The 9,569-nt window shown below is 30.7% G+C and overlaps 1 pseudogene; it reads right to left on the reverse strand.

Annotated features, from left to right (window-relative positions):
* Window positions 1-5,720: 5,720 nt before the first annotated feature.
* Window positions 5,721-6,717, reverse strand: LOC107840910 (annotated as a pseudogene).
* Window positions 6,718-9,569: the final 2,852 nt, after the last annotated feature.

The raw sequence follows: 9,569 nt of genomic DNA on the forward strand, positions 1-9,569 counted from the left end.
GGCAGATAGAAAATTAGTACTATTAAAATTAGCCATTCTATTGTGGATATAATGCATAAACGCAAAGCAAGGTTAGATTGTTGCTAACAATAAATTCAATATGGTCCGACTTTGCTTTTCTCAAATCTCTTGTATAACAGTAGTTTAGACTTTAGAGCTCTAAATTTCCTTTTTAAAAATGAATTCTAACAATATGGAATACGTTAAATATTCTGGCCAATCTTAAGCCAGCTTATGGATTCTAATGGAATGCAATATATATATATATATATATAATGTTTGTTGTTGTTGAAAGTTGTAATTACTAAGTCCATGTTACCTTCTATAAGTTGTACATATACGTATAGACGACAAAGTCACCAACATGGGTTGTGGTGCAGCGGATAAGACTGCTTCACCCTTGATCAGAGTTCGATGGTTCGACCCTGGACATAGAGAAAATTCTATTGGGAGTAGCACTACCTCCGAATGGGGCCCCACCCGATGTGAATTTAAATTAGTCAAGCTCCAATGCGGGTACCGGACACCGGATGAAAATCAAAAATAAATTAAAAAATCATAGACGACAAAGGCGAATTCAACACTTTCCAATCAATTATTATAATTGTTAAGTGTATATAATATCATTAATTTGTACATGTATGTTAAGCTGCAAACATACATTTGTTTTAGTGATGATAAAAAAGGGAAAAACCATCATTTCCACCACATACTATACGATAAAAGTTTAAGCCATATCTAAATTATATAAGTGACCTATTACACCTTAATTATATAAAAGTGATATTATTACCTTCCCGTGACCCCCATTCTAAGGCGCGTGTGTTACACTTATTTTAGGCGCGTCTAGCCTATTAAATAACAAAAGTAAACGGCTAAAAATATTAAGGAAAAATGCATCGTTTCCACCTCAAACTATAGTCGAAAAGTTGAATCCACACCTAAACTACCTATTACACACCTTAACTATAAAAAAGTGATACTTTTTACTGACGTGGTGCTGACGTAGCAGCGCGTGTAAAACACTACACCACATGCAAGTGGTGGTAGCCTGACAGGGTATAAATAATTTCACTTTTTTATAATTTAGGTGTGTAATAGGTCACTAGTATAGTTTAAATGCTTCGACTTTTCGGGTATAATTTGAGGTGGAAACGATGCATTTTTTCGATAAAAAATAAACTCTATATATTAGCAGCAAACTAAAAAGAACATAGTCATACAACGATTAATTAGGTTGGAGGTCATTTTGGGCATTGCAATTCAAAGCCAATGATTAACCCAGGACTGATGTGACTTTTGTTAGGTTAGAGTTAGATCTTGTTGAAACCTTTGCTTCACAGTAGACTTTCTGTTCTTTGATAAAAACATCAAGCAAAGTTCTTCCCCCACCCCTGCCCCTCCCTCCCCTGTAGAAACGTTTGAATGCTAATTACTTTATTCGTGTGTTTGAAAGATACAACAATATAGTAGTATGTGTTTAATTTTATTTTGAAATTAAAAAATATATGTTAGAGAATAAGCTACTTAATTATTTTCTCTATCATGAACTATTATAATATGCTGGCATTGTTGTCTTGTAGTATAACTAATGCGAATGCCTTGCGGCGATTGATTGATCAGAAAATGAAAGATGTTCAATTTAAAAACGAATGTAAATGGTCAAATGAAGTTTCCTAGAAGCACAGAGTATTATCAGCATAAAACAAATACTACTAACAAACAATTATGAGCAGATCATAGACTATCTAAGTCAGTAACACACAGGAAATACATTTATTCAGGAAAAGATGGAGATGGTGGTTTTCTTATTTTAGTTTATTGAAGGGAAACACGTATGTGTTGGCATATGTTTCGAGATATTCTATTTTACTTGTGAATATTTTGATTTTTCCATATTCTCTATATTAATTGGCAATATTTTATTTAATTCCTTACTTTAGGACTACAATAATCATTGAATATTATGTTTTTTTTTTAATAAATAATAGTGAATTTGTATATTGTGAAGACTCATCATGAATTAGAAAGTTTTATATGCAGGATGTCAGCCTACTATAATCCTCCTCCTTTATTTGGGCTTGAGATTGACAATATAGGCAAGCTCGCATAGAAAGTTAAAAGTGGATAATTTCAAAAGAATGAAATGATATATAAAGATCTTACTTAGGGGTCCTTTGGTAGGCCGTATTAGGAGAAATAGTTCATGTATTAAGTGTGGTATTAATTAATACAATGTTTGGTGGAATTTTGAATCAATGTATTACGAATATCATGTATTAATTATACATCATACATGGTGAATTATAGGGTGTATTACTAATACATCACACATGGTGGTATTAGTAATACATGAGTTTAATACTATGGGATTAGTATGTATAAAGACAAGAATATCCCTCAAATTCTTTTAAATATTTTTTTATTTTCTTAATTTTATTTTTTATATTTGCACTAATAAATTTATTCAAATAAATTAGCTTACAAATTTTATTATTATTTACAAAAATGTCCTCAAATTTCTTTAATTTTTCCTAAATCTTTTTCAATTTATTCAATATGAGTTGCTTCTTTTCAATTTATCAAAATAATAATATCCTTCCAAATAATTTTAGTTATAAGAAAACTACTCCATTAACTCAAAAAAATATTTATCGGTCAAAATCCGAAAATAAATTACGTAGAAACTTTAATTTTGTAAATAGGATATCCATAAATAAAAATACTTTTTCTAATTAATTTTAATACTCTATAGAATACAATTTTATTTCAATATGATTTTATTATCTAATCCAAAAGTTATACGTACCTCCCTCAAACTTAAAAACAACATAAAATGGGATCAACAAGCAAATGATGAACAAACAAAGAAAAGATAATAAAAATATAATTTTTGTAAGTGAATGATTAAATCTTAAAATTTTAAAGTAAATAATTAGTTATATTGTTAACTTTTTTTATTTTAAAAAAAAGAATAATAAACTTTTGCAAAAAAAAAATACACAGAGTTATAATATGTCGAGGGTATTTTTTTAAACAAACAATATTCTTTTTAGAATATAACAATACATATTGCTTTTAATACGTCAAATCAAATACTGCATAAAAAATAATCTCAGTATTACTAATCCCTGCACTATTAATGCACTATTAATCCCAGTATTACTAATACAACATATTTATCATTATCTTATACAATCTATTAAACGAGTCCTTATAGGATTAAAATCGAATGGTTAAAATGGATTAGTGCTATATGGTGTAATTATGTGATACAAGGATAACTACCAAAGTGAAACATAAAGACCGACTATGTTATATCATAGTGAATGTAGGTCCGCTAGAGTCCAGCATATCTACAAATTGAGTATTGAGGAGATGCAGATGTTAATGTGCAATTATATCGAATTAGATAAAGATTAGAAAGAATCACATTTCTCAGAAGGTGTAACCAGCACACTTTTAAGATAAAATGCGAGAAGCTAAGGTCGCTTGAGATGGTTTGAACATGTTCTATGTCAACTTATAGATGCATCGATCTGTTGGTGAAAAACTATGATAAGTGAAAGTGTTAAAAGGGGAAAAGATAGACCTAAAATTATACGAAAGAGTAGTCACAAAAGACCTTCAAATGATTGGTGTCAATACAATCTTAGCTAAAGATAGGCACAAATGCACAATGGAAGAAAAAGATTCATATAGGTTAATAGTTACTAGTTGAAGATAGGTTTTAGACTCGTGTGGATTTTTTTTAATTATTATTATTATTAGCGTATTTTTCAGTCTTTTTTTTTTAATCATAATGATAATATGATATGAACTTAAATTAAGAAATCTAATATAGTACTGAGCTAGACCCATCATGTTATGCATACATTCATCGTTGTCTGTGCCTGTGTGTGATCAAGAAAATACCATCTTTTCATTATTGATTGGGGAGTAACAATATCTTAAACATTCACGTTGAGCTAGCGGGTTAAAACCACATATACACTGATTCTTATTTTTTTTCTTTTGTGTATAAATACCAATGGATTCTCTCATATTTTTATCAATGAATTTGAGATATTTATTCTCTAATTCCTCGTGCGTTATCTCTGTTTCTAACAGTGTGTCTGCAATTGATTGTGGTTTTTTTAGGTTCTTTGAATGTAGAACCCAATGAGCTGAGATTCTTCTTGTTTCCTGTTCACTGCTTATAGGTGATCAGTTCCTCCTGTTTATGTTGGAGCACTATTTTATATATACAAGACTGGAGAGGTACAATTATATCCTTGGAAGTTCTTTAAATTAACAAATGAAATATAATTAAAGAGCAGAACCAACAATATTGACAAGATACAGAGTAGAGGTATTTTTTAAAAAGTGAACGTACGATTGTTTGAATTTGTCCCATGTTAATTGAACTATACAACTTTTTACACCACTTTATAAAGTTATGCATTGCTTCCTTCGTTGATAATATATACTACTCGATCACATAAAAAACCTAGTATGGAAGAAAGAAACTTTAATACATACTGTACTACAAAGTTGTAAATGCATGTTCAGCTTCTCGACCCAAAAGCGTGAAAATTAATATAGCTATTGAAATTTTGTGTACTTTGTAAAAAAGAGAATTCAATTTGTGTTAGATTTCTTGAAGGCTACTTTACCCTAAACCTAGCTAACTTGGAGGCTACTTTACCCTAAACCTAGCCTGTCAGCTGATCTATTCTAAACCCTAAGTACGCCTATTTAAAGGGCAAAATATTCCTTTAAAGAGGCATCCTAAATATCCCACAATTCATGATATATCTCTAGATAATTTCATAAACTCATTGAATATCAGAAAGGATCAAAACCCTCTCTTCTTGATAATCGAATACAAAACTCCTTTCATGGAGCTCTCTTCTTGATAATCAAATACAAAAATCATTTCATGGAGATCAAACCCAAATATTCTTACGTTTGAGAAATACGTCACTAACGATCCTCAAATTATGGAGAAAATCAATATCAAATCCAAAATTCCTGCGTTCAAGAAAGACGCTACTGACGATCCTCGAATTACGGAGAAAATCAAGAGAGAATAAGCGTTCAAGAAAGACGCTACTGACGATCCTCGAATTACAGAGAAAATCAAGAGAGAATAATCAGGGAATAACAAATTTGTACCCACATCGTTTATCAATAAAAAATATGTTTTTTCATATTTTTATTTATGATTGCAATTTATTTCTGTCACGATAAAAAACTTATTGGAAACAAATTCTGACATGCCCAGTGAGAACAAATTTGTCCTTCATCCCTTCTCTCATAAATCATATAATACAAAATTCAATTTCTGTTAGAGTTCTTGGACCTTAAATCTGAACCTAAACCTAGTATTTATAAATCTCGAATATCTCTAGATAATTTCATAAACTCATGAAATATCATAAAGGGATCAAAACGCTCTCTTCTTAATATTCAAATACATCAAGAAGATCACAAAACTCCTTTCATGGATATATGTTCGAGAAAATCTAGAGAGAAGAATCAAGGAAAGAACGAATTTGTACACATGATTTATCACAAAAAAAATTATATTTCTTCATATTCTTATTTATGATTGGAGTTTATTTCCGTCACGATAAAAAATTTGTTGGAAACAATTAAGTTTGCCAAAATTCTTCTGTTTTATTATCAGCAACGTTTGTTTCAACAGTAGGAGGATACTTGGATGTATTGACGCAGAGTTACTTTGAAAAGAATTATTTGAGCTCCTGTTTTATCAATACCGTGGAATGGATGGAATATTACCTCTTCTATATACAAATATGCCGCCTATACGCAGAAAAAATACTACAGTGCTGTTTAATTTAAAATACGATAGCGAAATGATTAATGGCACGTGCATTGACGGATAGTAAACAATGGAAATGAAGGTTTGCTACTCTTTATGAATTCAATTAGCAAGGGTGCCATGGCATTGTAAATATGATATTTGTCTTTGTAGCTTTATTTGCTCATAGAACTTAGCAATGAACTCCTCTGCCTTCATATCAATAGCTTCATCACAAGTGATCTCCTCAGACACCTCGGAGCTTACGTACTCATCCTCAGTATTCAAGAAGTTCTTCCTAGGAGCATCACCATCATTGTTATCAGGGTACATTTCATCATCGCGCTCATAAGTCATAATCATTGTCAAAGTCAAAGTCAAAATCGACTTGAGGTTTGATGCAGGGGATATTTGGCATCTTGAAACGCAAGGAAGCAGGGCGATGCATCTTAACGTGAATAATAGGAGCGTCATCCAAAGAAAACTCACGTTCCCTATAATGTAGTACCCCGGGACCGACACCGTAGCCGTAGTCATTAGTATGGCGGAGATTTTTAATATATTTAGGAAGCAAACGAAGATCGACCAGGTGCCTGTTCTTGAAAATGCCACCTTTTCTCTCGCCCATAACAGGGCTAGGCGGAGAACATTCCAAGCTCTACGAGCAACCGCCGATCTCTTTCTCTGCATTTTCGATGTTACTTGCATGGCAAAAACAGAAACAAAAAGAAAATAAATTAAATGCGCTTTTGAAAGATTTCCTTTCTGTTTTGTTGGTCTTTATGAGAAAAAAGAACTTTTGCTATATATGGATGTGTGGCTTGCAGGAGGACGCTATATAATGCACAGTTCACAAGTTTGAGAAATGAGAGAGGAAATTAAACAAACTTACGCGGTTTGAGGGAAATAAATTACTAGTATGTCTAAATAAGGAGTTGTGAGAGTAGTAACGGAGGAAGGTGCAGGGGAGCCCACAGGTTTAGCCAAATGATTAAGCTAAGTGTGAACTCGTGGAGAAGGAGAACACGCCTAGTACACTGGACTCGACAAAATTTACTCCATTGATTTTTATATTAAAAATAGATGTTTCAATAGAGGGCTTTTGAGATCCGGATGGTCAATCTGACACATCAATCATACCCTACATGTTGAAGTACCCTAATTGTAATCAAATATAAAGTTGCAAACATTAATTTAGTATTCTCTCAGTTTTAAAATAATTGATCTGCTTGTAAGTTATTTATTTTAATTTAATTGTTCTTTTTATGAAATCAAAATAATTTTATTATGTTCTTTTAATACTATTTTTATCAATTAAATAAAATGTATATACTCAAATTTATATTTTCAAAACATAATTAATAAGGTTAATTTGATAAAATAAATCCTTAATAAATATTTTCTTAAGGAGCGTGTCAAGTCAACAAGGACAAATTATTCTGAAATAAAGAGAGTAAAATATACTTCTAATTAAAATTTTCTCAAATGACGCGTCTAGTCAACATGGACCAAGTAAAAGGAATACTTCGTCAAATATAGAATTTCAAAACATCAGTAATAAGAGTTATCTCAGTAAAATACAACTCTTATTGAAGTTATTTTTTTAAGATATGTGTCTGGTCAATAGGGGTCAATTAATATAAAATATAATTAGTACTTAATTAAATAGTACTACTCCTCGTGTTTATATTTACTTGCCATTTATTTAAGTTAGACACCCCTTAAGAAAAACATTAATCAGAAGGTAATATAACTAAATTATCTTTATTTATTATCCATATTTATTTAATGTTTTATTTTTTTGCACTATATTAATATCTCTTCATATTTATTACTATTAAGGATAAAAGTGGAAACAAACAACTAATTATATCATCATTTTGTGAAATGACAAATATAATGGAATATCTATTTTTAGTGAAAATGACGACCCGTAATAATTAAGAACGAAGCTTGGAAATTTTAATTAGAAAAATTAACGGGTGAATCTCAAAAATATGAATCTCAAAAATAGACCTAAATTAGGATGTCTTTCAAATTGTAGTCCCAAATAAAAAACTTCCTTAAAATAGCCTTTACCTATTAACTAGTATTTTTTGGACAAAATTGCCCATGATCAATGGAGTAAATTACATAAATGATCCTCATAATGGATAAGTAATGGACTTCATATTTATATCTTTCACTTTTATTTTTTTTCTCTTTTTAATTTTACTTTGATTTTTATTTTTTCTTTTCTCTTTTTATTTTTAATTTTCTCAACCCTTACTTTTTTCCTCTCAACATTTTTTTTATTTTTATTTTTATATTATTTTTATTTTTTATTTTTTCTTTCCTCTTTTTTTTTTTTTTAATCTTTTTAGTTTTTCTCAACCCTTACTTTTTTCTTTACATCTTTCAACGTCTACTTTTATAAAAAAAATTATTTTTATTTTTCTTTGATTTTTATTATTTCTTTTTTTCTTTTAAAATTTTTCTCGACCTTTATTTTTATTTAACCTTTCTTTTTTTTTATCAACCTTTAATTTTTTATTATTCTCTCTAACTTCTATATTTTCTTTGATTTTTATTTTTTTGATATTTTTCTTCATTTTCTTCTTTTTTCGCAATTTTTATTGTTTTTGTTCTTTTCTTCGATTTCTTCCATTCAAGTTACATCTCCTGAGTAAGAGTTGACACTATCACAATATAAAGGTAAGATTTACGACTTTCGAACAATAAGCTACGTTTTATGGGCAAGAGTTGACACTACTACACTGTAGAGGCAAGACTTATGACTTTCAAACAACAAGTTATGTTTCATGGAAAAGAGTTGACACTACCACATTGTATTTCGATTTATGAGATGTTCTACAACTATTGCCTTAGAGGTAAGACTTAACTTAAGGACTTTCAAGCAAAAAATTATGCTTCACGGGCAAGAGTTGACTCTACCACGTTATGTTTTCATTTATGAGATGTTCTACAACTATTGCCTTAGAGGCAAGACTTAGCTCAAGGACTTTCAAACAACAAATTAGGCCCCACGGGCAAGAGTTGACTCTACCACATTATCTTTTCATTTATGAGATATTCTACAACTATTGCCTTAGAGGCAAGACTTGACTCAAGGATTTTCAAACAACAGATTCTGCCCCACGAGCAAGAGTTGACTCTACCACGTTATGTTTTTATTTATGAGATGTTCTACAACTATTGCCTTAGAGGCAAGACTTAGCTTAAGGACTTTCAAACTACAAATTATGCTCCACGGGCAAGAGTTGACTCTACCACGTTATATTTCATTTATGAGATGTTCTACAATTATTCCTTAGAGGCAAGACTTAGCTCAAGGACTTTCAAACAACAAATTATGCCCCACGGATAAGAGTTGACTCTACCACGTTATATTTTCATTTATGAGATGTTCTACAACTATTGCCTTAGAGGCAAAACTTGGCTCAAGGACTTCAAACTACAAATTATGCCCCACAGGCAAGAGTTAACTCTACCACGTTATATTTTCATTTATGAGATGTTCTACAACTATTTCCTTAGAGGCAAGACTTGGCCCAAGGACTTTCAAACTACAAATTATGCCCCACGGGCAAGAGTTGACTTTACCACGTTATGTTTTCATTTATGAGATGTTCTACAATTATTGCCTTAGAGACAAAACTTAATTAGCTCAAGGACTTTCAAACTACAAATTATGCCCCACGGGCAAGAGTTAGCTCTACCAGGTTATATTTTCATTTATGAGATGTTCTACAACTATTGCCTT

The sequence above is a fragment of the Capsicum annuum genome, chromosome 1, assembly GCF_002878395.1.
Source record: "Capsicum annuum cultivar UCD-10X-F1 chromosome 1, UCD10Xv1.1, whole genome shotgun sequence".
In the NCBI taxonomy this organism is placed as follows: Eukaryota; Viridiplantae; Streptophyta; class Magnoliopsida; order Solanales; family Solanaceae; genus Capsicum; species Capsicum annuum.